Source organism: Rattus norvegicus, chromosome 4 (genome assembly GCF_036323735.1).
Source record: "Rattus norvegicus strain BN/NHsdMcwi chromosome 4, GRCr8, whole genome shotgun sequence".
Taxonomy (NCBI): domain Eukaryota; kingdom Metazoa; phylum Chordata; class Mammalia; order Rodentia; family Muridae; genus Rattus; species Rattus norvegicus.
In genome coordinates, this window is record NC_086022.1 from 117,732,199 (window position 1) to 117,753,087 (window position 20,889).

The 20,889-nt window shown below is 49.3% G+C and overlaps 1 long non-coding RNA gene across 1 annotated transcript; it reads right to left on the reverse strand.

Annotated features, from left to right (window-relative positions):
- Positions 1-6,484: 6,484 nt before the first annotated feature.
- On the reverse strand, positions 6,485-20,686 carry Vax2l (ventral anterior homeobox 2 like). Its single transcript, XR_005503337.2, has 3 exons — positions 20,464-20,686; positions 6,838-7,106; positions 6,485-6,620 (listed from the first exon to the last, which is right to left on the reverse strand). It is a non-coding gene; the product is annotated as a ventral anterior homeobox 2 like (long non-coding RNA).
- Positions 20,687-20,889: the final 203 nt, after the last annotated feature.

The window sequence follows — 20,889 nt, forward strand, 5'->3', positions numbered from 1 at the left end:
AGAGCGTTTATCCCAAGCTGGTGTCTGCTTAAGGACTACAAGACACCTACGAAGGGCGTCATGTGCTGGTCCACAGGAAACAAGTCAGGTTCACACATGGCTCAACTCATCTCTCCTGTTGCTCTGAAGCAATTTGTCACTTTAAAGAAAGATTATGTCACTGTGGCATTCACTTCTCACAAACCAACAGGAGTCTGGACTTCGGTTCCGGCTGAAGTATTGTTTGACAGGGCCAGACTGTTACTAAACTCATGCTGTACACTTTCCTCCATGACCCACAGATGGCGCCATTACCTCTGCATAAACGCAGGACCAGAACTCCATTTGCATCAGGGTCAGGAACCTGGTCCTCCACAGTAGAGTACAGTTGTATAACTGGATCCTGGAGTTGTGACTGGGGCTGGGGCTCAGTTTATAGAGTGCCTATCACACATGAAGCCCCTCTGCACTGTGCTGATGGACTCCTGTGATCCCAGCACTTGCGAGGCAGAGACAGAAGGATCAGCCACACAGTGAGACTAATATCAGTGTGGGCTGCAAGGGAATCTCTCAGGAAAAAAAGGAAAAAGGAGTGGGTCATGGTGGTGTGCTCCTTTAATCCCAGCATTAAGAAAGCAAAGGCAGGGGGGGTTGGGGATTTAGCTCAGTGGTAGAGCACTTGCCTAGGAAGCGCAAGGCCCTGGGTTCGGTCCCCAGCTCTGAAAAAAATAAAAGAAAGAAAGAAAGAAAGAAAGAAAGAAAGAAAGAAAGAAAGAAAGAAAGAAAGAAAGCAAAGGCAGGCAGGTCCCTGAGTTAGAGAAAGAGAGAGAGGGAGAGAGAGAGGGAGAGAAATAGGAGACAGAACTAGTGAGAGCAGCAGGCATGTGACCTCCTTCACTCCCTATGCCAGGGCCCAGGATAGTTTAGCAAATATCAAAGCTGCTGTGAAATTTAGGCCCAGGATCCAAATGTGAGAGAAGAAAACCAACCCCTACAGGTTGTCCTCTGACATACACACACACACACACACACACACACACACACACACACACACACACATCCCTCAGTGTTCTTAGAAGAGGATTTTCTGCCATGCATATACACACACCACCCTCCTTCAACCCCTTGAGATGACCTGGAATTGAAGAGTGTACCTGAACCTCACAGCAGATTCAACCATGAGTTTCTAGCACCACACAGAGGGCCTGGGATGTGCGCTAGTGACCAGCAATGAGCAACTTCCCAGGAAGTGGCCCACCATGCCTGGGACGCAAAGCTGGAGCACACAGGCTCCAGCTGGGATACCAAGGACAGGCACTAGTTGGAGAAGGTATGGATGACCCGGCCTTGCGCTCGCAGGTCAGCACTAGGGGCGCCAGGAATGTTACACACGCAGGGTTTCCCTTCTAAGGGAGGACTGTGTGTCCTGTCTTCTGCCCAGAAGGCTGGAGCAGACCTGGTTAATAGCCTTTGTGCTGTGTGGCTGAGACCACACTGGACCCCCCCCCCTGACACTTGAGGTATCAATCTATAAATCCTTTATGGGAGGTGTCACATGTAGTCAAGCTGTAGAATCCATCTTTATGGAAGAGGTCGCATTACATTACGAAGAGTTTTGATGGACTCATGCCTTGAGCTTTATTGTGCACACAGGATTGAGTTAATTATCACCAGGAAATTTTTCACCAAATTGCCCTGTGCTTAAACATGCATAAAATAAACCCTCCAGGGTCAGACTCCTCAAGTCTGAACCAACACCAGTGACTTAGTCCTTGTGGAACCCAATCGCCTTCTTGCCTCAGATTGCTATTCTGCCGGCTGTGGAGGTCAGAGAGCTCCCCCCCCCCCCCAGCCTGAGTCAGGGGAGATTACACCTGGTCTGCAGGAGAGAGGTTACCAACTCCAATTTCTACCTATACAGTTAGCACATCTATACCTCTGGCGTGGCAATGGAAGACACAGGCTTGCCATGGTGTGTGGCTCTGAGCAAGTTCCTACACTAACTGAGCCTTGATTTCTCCATTAAGCCAGTGGGGCTCACTGGGTGGCTAAGGAACTCAAGCATGCAAGACGAGGGGCAGAGAGCCCTTCGTATCTCTCTCTCTCTCTCTCTCTCTCTTTCTCTCTCTCTCTCTCTCTCTCTCTCTCTTAATATGTATGGGTGTTTGACCTACATAAATGTTGTGTATCACATGCATGTCTGGTGCTCACAGAGGCCAAAAGAGCACATGGAATCCCCTGAAACTGGAGTTGCAGATGGTTATGAGCTACAGTGTGGGTCCTGGGGCTTGGCTCAGTCCTTCTGTTGAGCGCAGAGTAATCTCTCCAGCCCTCAGCACATACCTTAAAACTCCACAATTGCCTGGCTGCAAATCTGTTTTATGACTCGTTGACTCCAGAGTGGGCACCAACCATTAGCAAAGTGACAAGCCCACCTAAATGTACCAAGGAGAACCAAGGTGAACCAAGGAGTTTACTTGGGATTACTTCTGGGAACATGAGTGCCCCGCGACTGTCTGCCATCACAACGCTGGTGTGGTGCTGCCCCTGCCACAGGTGGACAGGGAGGAGATGGGGATGAGAGGCGGGAGAGGGAGGAGCTAGGCGGCACCTGAGGCACTGTGCTCAGTGCAGTGAAGGGAAATTGGGAGCACGGCTTCCAAAGAACTGGACATAGGAAGTTCAGGCCAATTTGAATAAATTTTTATTTTAGATTTCGGGGCACCCATCTTTCCAGCATTTGCCAGAGATCCCAATTCTATTGAATGGGCATCCCAATTCATAGTCTGAGATCGAACGAAGAGTTTATGTGGGGGCGGTAACCTCAGATAAGACATCTCTATATCAGGGGTTCACCCAAAACAAAGACCTGGTCTTTATTCGGATGGGGCTAACTGGCGGGACTGCAACTCAGCAGAGACCCCGGAGGGTCCTGGACCCGGAAAGGCAGTAGCTGGGGATGGGTACTCACTGAATCCAAAGAGAAGAGAGACAAGTGGTCCCCCACGTGGGGGCCTGGGGACTTAACTTCTCCCGAGTTTCAGCACCATCTGATAGGTTATTTCTCCGCTGCCGGTGAAATGAGCCAGTTTAAACCAGATTATATTATATTAAAGACAGGTTTATTGGGAAGCTGCTCTCAGTTTATTGGGGCGAGTTCATTGGCCCCAAGGACCAAGGCCAGGGAAGTCGCCATGGGGGAAAGGTGGAAGGTATGGGAGGAAGAGAATGAGAGAAGGGGCAGCTTGCAGAGAGAGAAGAGAAGAGGAGGAGAGAGAGAGCGCGCAAAATGTCTGGATTATATAAAAAAGAGCCTCTGGGGGAAGGGCAGCCCAGAGTCTGGGCTGAAAAGTTCAGGGTTTGGGACAGGGTATTCCAGGTAGGGACTGAAGGATGTTGGGAGGCCAGGTCTGCTTTGGTGTGTAAAATATACCCTCAGTCCCTTGTCCTGGGGTCCGAAACCAAACACCCAGTTTACAGCCAACCTCCCTAAAGAATCTCCTCTTCCTAGAAATCCATTACTGTTTTAACAGCCCCTGGAAAGCCGGCCCCATCCTGAGTCGGCTCCCTCCCCGCAGGAGAGAATGCTTCCACTAGAGGGAGCTAGAGTCTCTCCTTTCGCAGTTGGGAAGCTTGATAGAAAAACTCGATTGAACTCTCTGTCCAAGAGATCTCCCTGAGTAGAAGACTCTTGTCAGCCATCTTGACCCTGACAGGACCCAGTATTGTCCCAGATGGGCTGGCTGCTCTGGAAGCTGGAATATAGTCAAAGAGCTAAGCAGAGTTATGATGATTTGAAAGAGAAATGTCTCCTTAGGTCCCTCCCCGATTGGTGGCACCATTTTTGGGGAGGTTTAAGGTGGTACAACCTTGCAGGAGGAAGTATGCCACTGGGGGTGGGCTTTGAAAGTAAAGAGGTCTTACCTACTTCCGGCTCTTTCAGCTTCATGCTTATGGTTAAACGATGTACATTCTCAGCGTCCAGTTTCTGCTGCCACATCTGCTATTTCAGCTCCGTGATAGATGCGTATCCTCTAGAGGATAAAATAAACCCGTTTGTAAGTTCTCTTGGTCGTAGTGTTTTTCACAGTAACAGAAAAGTAACCAAGACCAGGATGCAGGTCCTCACTGGCCCTCAGTGCCTGGCTCAGACCACAAACAGAATTAGCTACCTGAGCCCCGTCCCATCCCCTCCGGCTCCAGCTCCCTGGAGCATCCTGGAGCCAGACCTTTGCTCAGAGAAAAGAAGAGCTGTTCTCAAAGCCCACCCGGCAGCCCTCCTCCTCAGAGTCCCTAATACCCAAGAGTCAGCATCTGCCGGGGTCCACCTGCAGCTGAGATTTAACCCGCACCACTGTAGTAATGCATTATTATGAAAATATCTTGTATGTTGTAAAACACAGGAACTTTTGCCACACCTCACAGCCCAATTAATAATGAACCTTGAGGTCACTTAAGACCTAAGACTGCTATCCTACTGTGTACTTAGCCTGATTGTTTCATCTGCCTTTAAGAGAACAATGTAAGGGCTGGAGAGACGGCTCAGCGGTTAAGAGCCCCGACTGCTCTTCCAGAGGTCCTGAGTTCAATTCCCAACAACCACATGGTGGCTCACAACCGTCTGTAATGGGAACTGATGCCCTCTTCTGGTGTGTCTGAAGACACCTACAGTGTACTCATGTGAAAGAGAGAGAGAGACAGAGAGAGAGAGACAGAGAGAGAGAGAGAGAGAGAGAGAGAGAGAGAGAGAGAGAGAAATGTAACAATCAGCCTGACTTGCCTGGGATTCCCCACGTAGTCAGTTTTTACAACATAAGTTAATGCATAACTCTAATCTTAAGTTATATACTCTCGGGGCTGGGGATTTAGCTCAGTGGTAGAGCGCTTACCTAGGAAGCGCAAGGCCCTGGGTTCGGTCCCCAGCTCCAAAAAAAAGAACCAAAAAAAAAAAAAAAAGTTATATACTCTCCTATGTCACTGATGCTTCAGTAGTGTGTGTGTGTGTGTGTGTGTGTGTGTGTGTGTGTGTGTGTGTGTGTAGGCTAAGGTAATAAATGCTGGAAGAAACCCTGTCAATAAGTATCTGCCATTTTTTAGTTGGAAACAGCATACAGGATTCAGTGCAGCCCAGAGAGTGGTGGAGTGGGACCTGGCTTGGAGGCAAGGCTGCCTCACTGGGAACTGCTGGAGGGGCACTTCCCTTTCAGGAGTTAGTTCAGGAGAGAAGTCTTGAAACTACTAGGTGGTTTTACATGGCTGTTCAGGGGCCAGGAAGCCTGGAGCACTGTCTCCCCTGTGTGGCTCAGAGTCAGAACCACACCCCACACAAGCATCCGAAGGAGCAGTTTGGCTTTGTCCAGTTTCTGACTGTGTTTAACTTCCCTGTGCACAACGTGCAAGCTGTACATGTGGATCCTACCAGTCTCGTGGACCAAGAATCTCTTCTCCTCGGGTGAATGCCCCTGTGCACACTCCACACACCAAGCCACAGAGACTCATTCCTGACAGGAGAGGTGCACCTCCCTGGGGCTCCCCTCAGTGGATCTGAGGAAGTGCACTCAGAGGTTTCCAGAAGCTTGAGGCCTCTTCCACCCTGGCCTGCACATGGCCACCTACTCCCAGCTTCAACGACTCCTCCCATCTCTAAAGTAGAGAGTTCCTCTCAATGCTGCGGGCTTTCTCCCCCAGCCTGGCACCCCTGATGGAGTGCCTGTTGTGCATTACAGATTGACTGTACATGCACAGTCACAGTCAAATACAGTGCCTACTATGTGTGGCACCACTTACAGAAATGGGCACAAAGATATAAAACTAAGGATGGTTATGGGAGCATCATGAGTTTGTGTGTGCACTGTGTGTATACATGTTAGTGGGAGCATCGTGTGTTTGTGTGTGCACTGTGTGTATACATGTGTGTTAGTGGGAGCATCGTGAGTTTGTGTGTGCACTGTGTATATACTTGTGTGTTAGTGGAAATTCATCAAGATGCCCATTCACAGAAAAACACTTTAATACCTCATGGGCCACACAAGCTGTGGGTTTCTATGCAGCTGACAAAAAGCTTTTTAAGGCACCTTAGTGGGGCAAGGATCTGGAGAACAAAATGAACAGTCTGATTCTATGTAGGTTTTAAGCAACTCTAAGCCCTTTCTGACTACAAGTCCAGACCTTGAAAAGCCAAAGACATGTTGGGAGAACACCCAAGATTACCAGAAATTAGAAGTAGGGAAATCCAAGGAACAACAAAAGCTCCTTCAATTTTGGTTCATTGAAGGTGGAAGACCGGAAGCCACAAATGGGACATTTACATTGAACCCAGGGTTCGGGGACATTTTGGAAAAGGGCAGAAAGACTATAAGCATTTGTGAAGGAGGAGAGTGGACCAATGTCTTTTGAACATATCAGGACCTTGAACTCAACAGCAGCTTTGGCCAGCACAAGACCAAGTCAGCCAACGTTCCAGCATGGACTAGGGAAAGGCTCACAGCCCTCACCTCTAGCTGAGGATGTATTCATAGTTCATGTCTGCTAGAGGAGAAGGGTCCATTCTCTTTAAATGCTGTCCCTTGTAAGCTGCTGATGCTCCACCAGATGGCTCCACACTCAGGAGTATGTGGAATGCAGTGATTGGACCCTGTAGGCTAGGAGAAAAAGGAGGAAGACAAGATGATATCATGAAGTCTGAAGGGGAACAGGGGGTGGGGGTGGGGGTATGCCAGTTCAGGAGGAGATGAGCTGTCCAGATCTAAAATACATTGTATACATGCTTGAAATCCTCAAAGAAAATCTTTTAAATTTTTAAAAAGAAATTCTTTTAAAATCTAAGAATAGGAAAATACAGGAGAGGATGACTCACACCTTTGATCCCAGCACTGTGGAGACGGCAGGTCTCTGTGAGCTCCAGGACAGCCGGGACCTCCTATATATATTTGAAGGTGGGAAGGAAGCTGGCGAGGGTGGTGGAACAGCCCTCGGTGGGCTGCTGAGTCAAGCCCCTCCATGCCACGGACCCAGGGGCTCTGCTCCTGAGCTGACATCTCAGATCCTCTTCTGCAGGTGATTAGGGAAGTGTGCAAAGGAGGCTTGTGGTGGTGATTTTTGAGGTGGCAAGAGTGGAGCCTTTTTTCCTGGAGAAGAACAATAAGAGGGAGTGGTCACACACAAGAGAGTCACTGCAGTCAGGAGAGGGTGTGATCTTTAAAACCTTTCCCTTGAGAAAAGTCCCATCAAAAACCAGTGGGTGGGGACAAACCAGGCCAGGTTCCCCACCCCACCGGGAAGGGTGTATGCCACAGCAACCTATTGCAGTCTTGGGCACAGTGTCTGGAGTGGATGCCTATGCCCCAATCCCAAGTGTCTCTAGGTGAGGAATAGGGTGGTAACAAGAACATAATAGAGGAGTCAGCTCTCTCAGCACCAGAGGAGAGAATGGCTAAACAAGAAAGGGGAACCGGTAAGAGGGGGCGGGGCAGGTAAGCGGGGGCGGGGCAGGTAAGAGAGGGCGGGGCAGGTGAGCGGGGGCGGGGCGGGGCGGGGCGCGGTAAGTAGAGTGCTCACCTATGCTGCAGAAAGCCCAGTGATTCCCCAGAGCTATATAAACGGGGTATGGTGACTCATGCCTGTAATCCTAGCCCTGGGAAGGTGGGAGCTGGAAGGTCAGCATTTTAAGGCTACATAATATGGGGCCAGCATGAACTACATGAAAACCTGTCTCAAAAAAAGAAAGAAAGAAAGAAAGAAAGAAAGAAAGAAAGAAAGAAAGAAAGAAAGAAAGAAAGAAAGAAAGAAAGAAAGAAAGAAAGAAAGAAAGAAAGAAAGAAAAAAGAAAGAAAGGAAGGAAGGAAGGAAAGAAAGAAAGAAAGAAAGAAAGAAAAGCAAAAGAAAGGAAGGAGGGGGCGAGGAAGAAAGAAAAGGTATCAAATGTCTTTAATCTCAGCACTCAGCCAGAGAGAGGTGGATATACATAGTGAGTTCCAGACCAGTCAGATACACAGTGAGGGGGGGGGGGGAACAAAGAAGAACAGGAGAACTATAGCAGACCCTTTGGTTAGGCGGGAACATATGGTTCTCAATAAATGAAACTGAGTGTGTGGACAGGCTCCACCACCCTCTGGGAGGACTTGCATCTGCACCCCAGTAGCATGGCCAAAACCAGATGGAGCCTTGTAAATCATGCTACATTAGAGGGCCAAGATGCCTTAGGGAAAAGACATGGCTGCATCAAAACCAGGGCTACATAGATAGCACAGAAAACCTCACGGAAGTGTGGATCCCCTGCCAAAAGTAAGGAATGTTAGAGGCAGGGCAGAAGGAACACTACTTTGCTTTTCTTTTGGTGCTTTTCTTTTGGGCCTCACACACGCTAGGCAAGCATTTGCCAGGGCACCACAGCCTGGCCCCTGAGGGTTCTTTTCTTGGTGATGGTAATAATCTAAAAGATTGGCTCTGAGAGTTTGCTATATCACAAGTAACTCAGACCTCAATAAAACTGTCATCAAAAGAAGGACAAAGAAGCGACCTTAAGGGACTCCAACACTGGGGAGAATAAAGTCATAGCGAGAGTAAAAAGTAACATATTTGGCACCCAGGAATCCATCTGATCACAATCTCAAAACTCTTCCCCATAAAATGCAAGTCAATTACGAAGCAAAGCGGCATTTTAGGAGAACATCTGCTTTCCCCGACTTTCTCTCTGTTGCTGTAATGACACGCCCTAACAAAAGGCAGCTCAGGGGGAGAAGAGGGCATTCAGCTCACACTGCCCAGCCGTGACACAGGCCAGCACTGTGGAGAAATCACGAAGGAACTGGGAGGAGCCAGTCCCATCCAATGTCAGGAGCAGAGAGAAACATGTGGAGCATGCTCAGTTCAGCTCACTTTCTCGGCTCCTGCACAATTCTAGACCTAAGCTCAGGAAAGGACACCACTCAGATCTAGGCTGGGTCTTCCCACATCAATTAACATAATCATGACAATCCCCTAAAAACAAGCTGACTGCCTAACCTGATCTACATCTCTAATCTCCTCTCAGGTGATTCTAGACAGTGACGAGTTGACAATTAAAACTAACCATCATCGCCATCGCCTTCAGCAAAATCCCATCTCCCTCTCCAAATGGCAGGTAGCTTCTCCAATAATGGGTAAATCACATCCCACCTGAGAGGATGTGGTGAGAAAAGGTAGTTTCGGGTTGGGGATTTAGCTCAGTGGTAGAGTGTTTGCCTAGCAAGCGCTAAGGCCCTGGGTTCGGTCCCCAGCTCCAAAAAAAAGAAAAAAAAAAAAAAAAAAAGAAAGAGAAAAGGTAGTTTCTTAAATGTTCCCATTACAGGTGCCCAGTCTGAGTTGGGTCACAAGAATACATGAGGCAAATCCACACTGGGGTACATTCCTCCAGACAACTGGCCATGAAGGTCTGGGAAAAACTGTCCTTAAAGGTCTCCAAACCGACCAGAGAGAAACAGTAACCAAACACAAAAGCTAAGAACCTGGATCCACACATGAGAAACACTTCTGGAACATGGGTGACAGTGACCTTCGCAGGGCTGAGAATTCTGGGATAGTGCAGGTTTTCTTATTTTAGTGACTGCATTGTAACCCCAAGAGAATGTCTTTGTTTGTTAGGATGCAAAGTAAAGCATTGTGAAGGCAACTAATGCACAAATAGGTCAGGACAAGGGTTCTTTGTACAGCTCTTTTCTGTATCAGGTTATCTAAACTAAAACAGGGAGTAGCTGAGGCAGGAAAATCATGAATTCGCAGGCTGCTCTGAGCTAGGTAGTGAGACCCTGTCTCAAAAATCGAGCTACTAATTAGAAAACAAAAATATATGTAAAGACTGTGTGTGTCCTTCGAAATTATGTTGCAAAGACAAACAAAGAAGTAAAAGAACTGTTTCTATCTAAGAAAGACCAAAAGGATTCTAAAACAGAATGCAACAGACAATACTGGATTCAAATATGGGCCAGGAAAAAAAAAAAAACTAAAAAGGATACCATTGAGCTAGCTGATACAATGTGAGCAGGAGTGCAAGCTACATCAACCCCTCCTGAGTCTTCTCTGGACACTGATATAAGGGACCTCATGCCACTTAGGAGGCCACACTGTAACTGAAGAGGAAGGACGGTGTGTCTCAGTTTACTCTCCAACTCCAACAGTAACTACACAGAAGAACAGATAAGCGGCTCTGGCAAAGCCCGGTGTGCTGGGGCCTTTCTACTACTACTCTGCTAACTTTTCCATAAATTTGACATTTTTATTTTCTTATAACCCAGAGTGGCCTCAAATTCAAACTATGACCAATAGTAGCTTTGAACTTCTGATCCTCCTGCTGCCACCCTGACAAAAGCTAGAGGACAGATAAGAGGTGCCAGAGAGCTGGGGTAGTAGGAAACTTTTTTGTAAAAACAGAATAACTTAGACATATGTGGTTACTGCAGTCATACATCTCCTGAAGCAAAGACAAGAGACTCCTACATATTCCTGTTTAGTAATATTATGAGGTTCTGTTGAGTCCTGATTTTTTTTAAACCAATCTTAAGATTTTTTGTTTAATTTTAGCTAAAAAATTAAAAATTAGTCTTAAAACACATACATATTCTCGTTATGACAAAATGCAAATACTGCATTCAATTTATTAAATTGTTTACATTGTGCCCTGGAGAGAGGGGTACACACCTATTACCCCAGCATTAGATAGTAAAGGCTAGAGGATCAAAGGTCCCAGATAAGCCTGAATTCCAGACCGGTTCTCAAGAAAAAAAAAGAAAGATTTTTTTTTTAAACAAGCCCAAGTCACTTAGAGTATCTAATGATACTCTAACCTTCTCAAGTCCTACAAATGCTGCAGGATGAGATCTATTTCCCAGTCCCTTAACCATGGACCAGCCTTCCGTGGCTTTCCCACCTACACTCTGAAGTGAACCCACTACTATAAAGTGTCCCTTTGCAAACCCAAGAGACAAGAGTCTGTGCCAGGCAAGATCCTGGGGTTGGCTCTGGGGTTTCTCCTTTTCAAACACCTCCTCTGAAGCTTTATCCGAGCAATAATGTTCACCTCGGAGATGGGGAAGGGAGCTTGAGCTCGTCAGGTTGACCTCTCTTCCTTCGTCCTAGAAGTCTCTCCTCCTGCGCTCTGTTCAGGAACACCCCTGCATAGGTTCGAGCTCAGAGGTTGTCTTAGACAGTATTGGTGTCTGAGATCCGACTCTTGCCAAACAAATTCCAAAGAAAATGCCTCACCGTCCCTTTTAGAAAGCAAATCCAGTGATGGTTTCTCCACAGTGGAAATGTCTCTGTGCTGTTGAGCCTATAAAATAAACATCCAAAGGCTTGCTCTGGGCGGAGAAATGGCTCAGCGGGTAAAGTCTCCTGTTGCCAAGCTAATGATTTGATCCATCCCGAGAACCTACATGGTTGGACAGAGCCCATTCCCAAAAGTTGTCCTCTGACTCCAGGCTTGCTAATATGCATGAATGTATACACATAACAAACAAATGTAATTTAAACAATACTAGTTAAGGGCGGTAGAGGGATGGCTGGGAGGTTAAAAGACCAACTCTGGCTCCAGCTATAGGAGATCCGATGTCCTTTTCTGTCACACACACACACACACACACACACACACACACACACACACACAGCGAATCCTTTAAAAAAAATTACTAGTATACAAGTTTGTAAAAAAAAAAAAAGAATAGAAAGAAAGGGAAAAAAAAGAAAGGGCTACATACTTTCAGCATAAATTTATTCAAAATCAAAGGTGCAGAGGCCGGGAGAGGGGTGGAGGAAGCCCTAGAAGAGCAGGGGAAGTCGGAAAGAGGTAGGATGCTTTCTTGCCATCAGACCCATTATCTCTGCTGCGGCAGCTGGAACTGTAGGCCGGTCGCAAGCCGCGATCAGAGAATGCCCGCCTAAAGAAGGAAGAGACAGCGTCTTCAGCCCCGGGCTTTTTTCAAGGGGAGAGATAGATGTCAGGCTCCGCGGGACTGGGAACCAAGAAGGGCATTTGCACTCGGACCGAGCCCTGCACCAGCCGGTCCATCTCAGTCCGCAGCTTTGCACCGATTTCTATCCTGCACCCTGCACGTTCTTGCCGCATCCAGGGCCTGCAGTGCGGAAGCATTCCAGAGAGGTCGCGGGAGCCGCCCGGGAACTCCACAGCCCAGGCCTCTCCCAAGCCACCTCCTCTTTCCACCGCTCCCTGCCACCGCGGTTTCTGTGCTTTTCCCAGTCCTCAGAGAGCTGGGAAGATGAAACTCTCCCCTGCAGGGATCCAGTCGAACTTTCTCCGTGCAAGCACCCCGACCGAGGCCAGACCCGCCAAAGTCCACCCGCGCACCCCACTCCCCGGACCTGCACAGCCCGGGGGCGAAAAAAGAAAAGAAGCCGGATATCAGGTCCCAAGCGAGCACCGGCTATTTGCAGCTTGGGGACGCTGGAAGTGAGGACCCGGGAGGGGCAACGACCATCGGTGGAGATAGACGATTCATCCCCACCCCCGCCGCTCTGTGACTTGTTCTTAGGTAACCAGCAAGATCAGTATTTCGAATGTCACAGTGTCTCCACCTTTGTTCCCTGTGAAAACTCACAAGCCTTTTGGAGGAAAAGGAGGAATATACAGGGCCCTACAAACGTTTGGAGCTCAGAGTCACTTCTGAGCCTTGGGAAAGGGAAGACGTCGGCTATCAGCTGTCCCCAGCTTTTCCTCGGTACCGCAGGTACTCGCTCTGGGAGAGAAGGGTGTGACTCGTTTATAGTGTCTCAGAAGTCCCCCCTCTCCCCTATTTGATCCACATGGCCCCGATGCCAGTAAGAGAAAGAGACTCTTGAGAAGAAAATTCTGCCTGCGTGGGTCGATATGTTTATCTAGTCGGAACGGAAAGAGATAGTATAAAAACAAAGAGGTGAGACGTAGTGAGACAAGCCTGTGATCTCAGGAGTTCCGCCGACTGGGGCAGGAGGATGGCCAACCTGGGCTACATAGAGAGGTCCTGTCTCAAACATAAAGAAGGAAAGAAAGAAAAAATAAAAATATAACAGAGAAATTCTGTCTTTCAGGAGGCTACACGCTCAACAAGGGAGCTCGAACCGGGTCCTGTAAAATATTGCAGACGCACAGGGGTTCCTGTTGCAGGGCTCTGGTTCCAGGCTGGGCAGCTGCAGACCTGTGCGGCTCCCTGCAGATCGCCCGAGCCAGCCTTTGCCAAGGACCTTGACCTAGCATGGACTTGGTCGCCACGCTTAGCTCCCCCTGACCTGCTTTTGAACCCGCTAATCCACCCCAACTCTTGCCCCAACGTTCACTCCACGCGCTAATTCCCGCTGGCCCCACAGCCCCCACTCCCTCTCGGCCCGAGGCTCTGAAGGGCACCACCGGGGCTCCGAACTGAAGCAAATGGCCTCAGCTACAAACATCCCTCTCCTTGGCTGCCCTTAATTTAATTCGTTTTTTTTTTCAAAATAATAACCAGACGAATATCAATCTTCTGGAACGGAGACGAACCTAGCAAACTGGTGGTCCGGTAAAGAAGTGGCCACCTTGGCTGACCAGCGACCAGGGCCTGGGAAGGAAAAGCCAGAATCTGGTGCCCTGCAAGAGCGGAAAAAGGCCGGAAGAACCGCAGACACAAGGAGTTCGTTCCAGATTTTAAAGAGGGAGATTTTTGTCTGATATGACACTAGTGATGGAGCCTGGGTCTGGAGGGAATAATTTGCCCTTATATAATTCTTCGTATCTAGAATTTTCATAGATGTATGTTTTACTCTGTAAATTTTAAAACTTGTTATTATTTTAAAAGTTGGTAAAATTAGATCACACCTGCACAGATGCCCCAAAGTGTGGGTCTGCAGGTTTGCTAGAAGCTGTTAGATTTGTTTCGTAGCTGAACAAATCTTCCTTTCTGGTTCTCAGAGATCGGCTGTGTAAGTGCGTCCTGCTTTCCCAAACTGTTAAACTAGATACCGGAGCTTAGACCCTAGGCTTGCCTGGTCGGCATCTGGGAACCACCTGGTGGCCCCACCCAATGAGGACCTCTGAGGTCTCCAGCCTTGGCTCTGCATCACACGATATATTTGGCCGTCCAGGGGCAAAGCTGTTGGAAGATCTCTAGAGATGCACGTCCATCCGACAGAGGAAGGTTTTTCTGGAGTGTGCAGCTATTTCATTTCGGGAAAATTGAGGAAGTCAGGGGCATCATAGAATAGGCTCATTAAGCTGTAACTGCGATGAAGGGCTCAGCGGATGGCTGGGATCTTCAGACACTCCCAGGAGGCTCAGGGAGCACCTGCAAAGGCAGCCGCACTGTTCTTCAACTCCACGTATTGGAAGTCACTTCCCAGAGTCGAGAGCTTGTCATACAAAAGATCCTGTGTTCAGTCCCCAATGAGACAGGATGCAGAGGGGAGCTCACCCAAGGCTAGGATTCTCCTACATTTCCCCGGCCACCCACCAGGGAGCAGAGGCCTCAGGTTCTCCTTAAAGCAACAGGACTTTTAGATCCTCAGTACTGGTGCCCTTGTGCGGTAGTATTCCTTCACATGGAAGCAGGGTGGCCAGAGAGGAAATTTAGTCTGTTATTCCTGATAGACGATAGAAGCAAAATGTCTCTGTCCCACTGGAACCAACCGTTTTTTAAAATGCTGGTTTACTGGATTCATTCAACAGTGACAGTCCACAAAAGTCCTGGCGCTGTAGGACTTGAAAGACGCTGGTGTTGTTTCTAGGCTTCTCCGGGAAGGTAGACAGAGGAATAGTATGGGCAGTTTACCCTAGGCTTCAAGCAGCACCTGAAAATTCCAGCCTTAGGGGCTGTTACTTGCTGGGAGTGGGAGGCAGCTCTGCCAGCCCCCTCTACCCCTGGTTCTTCCAAGAGAAGGGTGCTGTCTAGTTGTCTGCCACAGTGTTCTTCTCTGGGGCTGGGAAAGGCTACAGGATTGGTGGCCAAGTGGGGCGCCTCAGGCTTGGAAACAGCTCAAAACTAGTTTCCATGTGGCCACTGGACTAGAACTACTAACAAGAAAAGATGGGCTATAGTTGTGCCAGGTATCCAAGTTGGGTGCGGAAGAATGGGGCTTCTAGATTGGGCTTCACAGCTAATGGCTCTTTAGAGAAACAGAAGCCATGCTGGCTGGTGTGCTGTCCTGGAACCCTGGTGGCCAGCTGAGCTCTTTCTGTACCTCCACCTGGGACAGACTGAGGGACAGCTGAGGTCATGGATGAAGCCATTCCCATGTCCTCCTTGGCTACCATAACTTCCTCTGGAGGAGGAAGGGGGATCATCAGGAGCTATGGTGTGTGCTTGACTTTAAACCTGAATAAGCAAGTGTCTGTTATTCCCCTGGTGACAAGGACTGTCAGGTATGGGAGCCAGAGGTCTGCACAAATCAATTAACCTGTGATAACAATTCTAGGGGTTGGAACTAACATTCCCATTAGACAGGTGGGGACACTGTGACACAGATGCTAATCAACCCACTAGTGACTACTTGGTGGCATAAAAGATCAGCCAAGACCCACAGCTCTGAGTCATCTATCCAGTGCCATCATCCCCACGAGCCCGAGTCCAGAAGCTCCTCATTGGACAGAATTGGGGAAAATGATTCCACAAGGTGACTGAAGACATACAAACAGCCACCAGGTGACCAGCGATGCTTCCCTGAGCCTCCTCTCTGACTACTCCTCAGAAAGTTCCTCTCCTGGCTGAACTGCTGGTGGGACACCCAGAATTGGTGGAGCTCAAATGCTCTCACCTAGGATGCAGAGGAAATTCTTTGACTACAGTGTAAACACAGAAGTGCCACTGTCACACAGTGGATGCTAGCTGCTGTAGGAAGGAGTGGGATGCTGGTGTATACTACACACAAACGAACCTTGAAAACACGCTGAGAGAAAGAGGCCAGCCGCCGGTGTGCACACTGTTAGATTCCACTCATATGAGAAAACCCAATTAGGCAAATCCATAGTCACAGGAAGATGATGGCAGTTCAGGGCTGAGAGGGAATGGGAGTTTGTGGGGTGAGTTTCCCTCCAAAGTCTCTTGTAGCCCAGGCTGACCTTAGACTTGCTATGAAGCCAGTGGTGGCTTTGAGTCCCTGATCTTGTCACTTCCATCTCTCAGGAGTTGGGATTGCAGGCTTGCCCAGCTGGTCTCTGTGGTCTGGGAACTAAACCCCAGGCTTTCTGGTTGCTACACACTTTATCAGACAGCACCCTTAACCTATGAAAATGCTTTAATATTTGTGGTGGGGATGGCTGTGTTTATCTGTGATACTCTGAAATCTACAGAACTGTACACTTTAAACAGGTGAGCTGTGTGAAATTGAGTTATATGCCAATGTAAGTGCCACTGTGACACCATAGCCAGCCCTGGGTACCCTTCTGGCTAGAAGCAGGAACATAGCAGCTATGTGAAGTCTTCAGCTCCTTGCTAGAGGGCTGGCACATGGACAGCATGTATTGGCTCACTCTAGAACTATGACAGAATTTGGGCTAGGTTTCCTGCATGAGCTGAAGAATCAGCCTGGATACCCACAAGAGACAGCTTAGACAGGTCAGAGCCATACCAATGGAACCCAGAGTGTGGGGAGTGGGGATCTGGAACCAGTTGACTGATGGTTACCTGCTCTGTGGCCTAGAGCACTTCTGCCAACCTTGGACCCTTGTGGACCAAGGCCAACAAAACTGTGGCTGGAATGATTGGTATCCTTAGCTGGGATCAGTTAGCACTAGTCTGCTTAAGCTCCTGCTCCAGCCTCAACAGTGACCAACAGTTCTGTACCCACTCCCATTGTCCTACAGCACAAAGGTACAGCTCCTTGCAGATCCCCAGATCACAAACACATCATCACCATCTCATGTTGCTTTAAACGTGTCCATGGGGCTGGAGGGGAGGGCTCAGTAAGAACACCTTCTGCTCTTTTAGAGGACCTGGGTTCAATTTCCATCACTTACTGATTTACAATCATCCATAACTCTAGTAATGCCAGCTCTAACAAATCCAACTCTTTCTCCTGACCTCTGCCAGCAGCAAGCTCACACATGGTGCACAGACATAAGTGCATGCAAGGCACTCATACATAAAATTAATTCTTCTAAAGAAAAGTATATGTCACTATGCATGACAAACACTGAAATGTTTAGCTTTCTTTTAAGATCTCTGTGAACCTGGAGGGGCTAACCCAGGAGGGGGCTAGGCATGAGAACGTGAGGAGCCCGGCACATCTCTGCACCCACAGGGACTTTTCAGAGAACTCAGTCTCCCCTACCTTCCCCCTCCTCATTCAGCATGGTTACTCTGCTCAGAAACCATCAGCTCTCTATGGGAATGGGATAGGCAGGAGAGCAGGCTCTCCTGTAGCATGAGTGGGCAGAGGCCTGGCTCCCAGATGGGAGGCTGGAAAAGGAAGTGAGGCGTGGACCCTTTTTGTAAGGTCTGCTTCATCTCTGAGCTCTATAAGCACTTTGCACTGCTCACCCCAAACTCCCTTTAGCGATGGGAGAAGTGGTGACAAACCCAAGTGCTAGATTCTCTGGGGACTCCCAAACCAGGAAAGAGCTTGGCAGTGTGCAAGAGGGTAAGCTCAACACACACTCCTGGAGGTTGAAGTAGAGCCCCCCCACACACACACACACATGCAAGAAGGAAGCAGCAAGCAAAAACTAGGCTGAGCTGTCCTTGTGTCCTCCTGTCCTTCTCCTCCACCTTTGGGTTGTAATTTCAGCTGCCCCCTCAGACTCTTCAACACATTTCAGGGGAAAGGCAGATGTAACTCAACAGAATGCCTGCCCAGCATGTAAGAAACTGTGAGTTTCATCGCTAGCCCTGCACAAGCCCTGCATTTAAAAAAGGGGATGACACACACCTATAACTCCAGCATCCTAGAGGTGGAGGCACAAGAATCAAAGGTTGATCATAGCTAAAGAGCTGTGAATTTGAGGCCAGGTTGTGCTGCTACCCAAGACCCTGAAGAGGAAGGGAAGGATTGAGAATGAGGAAGAAGGGATCTGGGAGAGGAGAAGGATGGGGGAATTCTTTAGGGTTGTGGTTAGGTTGGGATGTGAGCAAAGCAGCAGGCAGGCACTGATGACCAGAAGGACATAGTAGGAATAAAACCCAGGCCTCCTGGCTCCCTAACAGATGAGAAAAACCTTCAGCCTCTTAATTCACACCAGGCAGAACTCATAGACTCAACCTGCTGTCGGCTCTGGGAGTAGAAGGGATCCTCGCAGCCAGACCCTGTCGGGTCTTCAGGTGCCTCCCTTCCCAGGGCACCTCAGACATTCAGAAAAAGCCAACACCATCTCCCTCACCCACCATGGACTGTGGCACTCACTGGCCAAATAACAATGCAGTAGCGCTCAGACTTCCTTTGCCAGGACTGAACTAAAGAATGCAGTCTCCCTGAGTGCAAAGATTGATCAGAGACACTAAGAACCAATCAAGTGAGTGCCTACAGGTCACCAGGAGACTCAGAACAATCCACTCTCCCAAACCATCAGCCTCTCCAGGAAGTCCAGCCATCAGCCTCTCCAGGAAGTCCAGCTCACTGTGAACTAAGCCAGAAAAGGCTCCTGGAACAAGACTTGACCTCCGCCATCAGCGAAATGAAGATTTAAAATCACGAAAAGAAACTGGTGGTGGTATATACCTTTAGTCGCGGCACTTAGGAAGCAGAGACAGATCTCTGAGTTTGAAGCCAGCCTGGTCTACAGAGTGAGCTCTAGGACAGTGAGGGCTACACAGAGAAACCCTGATTGGAAAAACCAACCAACTAAAACATTGCAAAAAGAAACAACTCTGCTTTTGTTGGCACAAAAACAGCTTCGTTGGTGTCAGGGGGAGCCGCTTGGGTGGAGGGTATAAGGTCTAGCTGCTGTTAGCTTCTTTTGCTTCTGTTTTGCTACACTGGATGTAAGGCATACTTTTAAAAATTGAGAAAGCCAGAGATGAGATAAATGCAGACGGCCCAGGTAAGGTGGTCAATGTGGGGGGAGGGCACTGGCCCCTGTGGGGGCTGCTGAGAACTCCTACAGGCTAGGAGGGGACTAGCACAAGGCTGGCCACTTTGCCCAGATCTCAGTTATCCAGTTGCCTTAACTATGCCAAGCACTGGTGCTCTCTCAGTTTCTCTCTCTCTCTCTCTCTCCCTCCCTCCCTCCCTCCCTCTCTCTCTCCTCTCCCTCCCTCTCTCTCCCCTCCCTCTCTCTCTCCTCTCCCTCCCTCTCTCTCTCCCCTCCCTCCCTCCTTTACTTCCTCCTTCCCTCCCTCCCTCCTTTCCTCGCCCTTCTTTCTTCCCTGCCTCCCTCCCTTCTTCCCCCCCTCTTCTCCCACACAACCAGCATGATGTGAACTTCAGACACCTACAGTTAGTCCGCACTGCCCCCTCTGCGGGTCCTAATTGCATACCATGGAAGCCATTCCTCCTCTATTGTCTCTGGCTCAAAGCATTCTGGCTGCATTCCCTTCCTTCTCCCACCCTTTCTGTCTTCTTTCTTCCTCCCCTTCTTTCCGAGTAGGGGCAGCAGGCATCCTCTCTGTGCCCTTTTCTTTCCTTTTCTAACACTACAAGAATCAGTGAGAGTGGCATAGTCACTGGTGCACATCTACCAACATCCCCTTTGGCTAAGGACACCCGGGATTGGACAATACCCAAACCATTCATTCACACACAAGGAACACAGCCAAGGCACTGACTGACTCCCCACACCCACACACCAGTTCACTCTCAGAGACAGAGACCCCACAAGCCTACCTCTGGTGGTCTTGGGACCACCAGATCTTGGGACCTCCTGAAGTACCTTGGCTTGGACTCGTACCAAGCATTTGGCTCACCTAGGGGGACCTGATTTATTCCAGATCTGCAAGTGGAAGATAGGAAGAGTCTAAGGGATCAGGATACCAGTCTTTAGAGAAGGAGCCATGGACCCTCGATTACACACACACCTTCCATCTCAATTTTTCCCTCAAAGCGCTTTTGAAGCTGAACCAAATACAATGAGGCTGGTCCCCACCTCCTGAAGCTGTCTAAACAGAAGCTGGACTCTGCAGAACGTGTAGCCAAGAGGACACCTCAAAGCTCCAGGCTCCAGTCCAGGGTGCACCAGGCTCCAGTCCATGGCCCTGTCCTGGGCCGGCACTGAACAAGGGCTTCTCCTACACCGAAAGCGCAAGAAAAAGCCCAGTCTCGTTCTCGAGGTGTCAGTCCGGGGGAGTAACAACCTCAGCTTCGAGAAAGCCCAGCGTTTGCTTCTGGCAGTACAACTTGGTGGTCTGCCGGTCCAGCTAGGCACCTCACCCCGGCTGGGGATGTGCATGGGCCTCCCGAACTTGTCTAGCGAAACTCGTGGGATATCCACGATAGGTGTTATTCTATGTGCCTGAGTGTGAGTGTTGGCTTGGCTGGAGGACGGGCGCCTTGAACCCCAGGCCTACACCCCACTCTTCACCCCCCAGCCCCCACCGCACCAAGTTCTGGAGCCCAGCAAACCTCCTGTTTTCTGCCGAGTCGAGCCGGGGTCGCCTTCCTCGAACTCTGGGTTATCCATCAGGCGGAGCTAGCCTGAAAGCTAGGTGCATTTCTCTGGGGACACAGGGAACAGAGAGAAGAGGGGCGAGAGGGATCAATAGATGGGAGATAATAAAGTTTATGAGAGGTATGGGGCGGTCTTCTGTACGACGGGGCCGTCCTGTCCTCCTCCTATTGCCAGGCTCTAAACACCGCCCCACGCGAGGAGGCGCGAAGACACTCTCCCTCCCCCTTCTCCACATTTCCCCCTCCCTATTATCCCTCCTCCTTCTCCTCTTTCCCTCTCCTCGTCCCTCTTCCCCTCACCCCCTCCTCTTTTCCTCTCCCTGAACATTCTCCCAATGCGCTGCGCCTATGGAATCCACCCAGAGTCCTGGAACCCCAGCT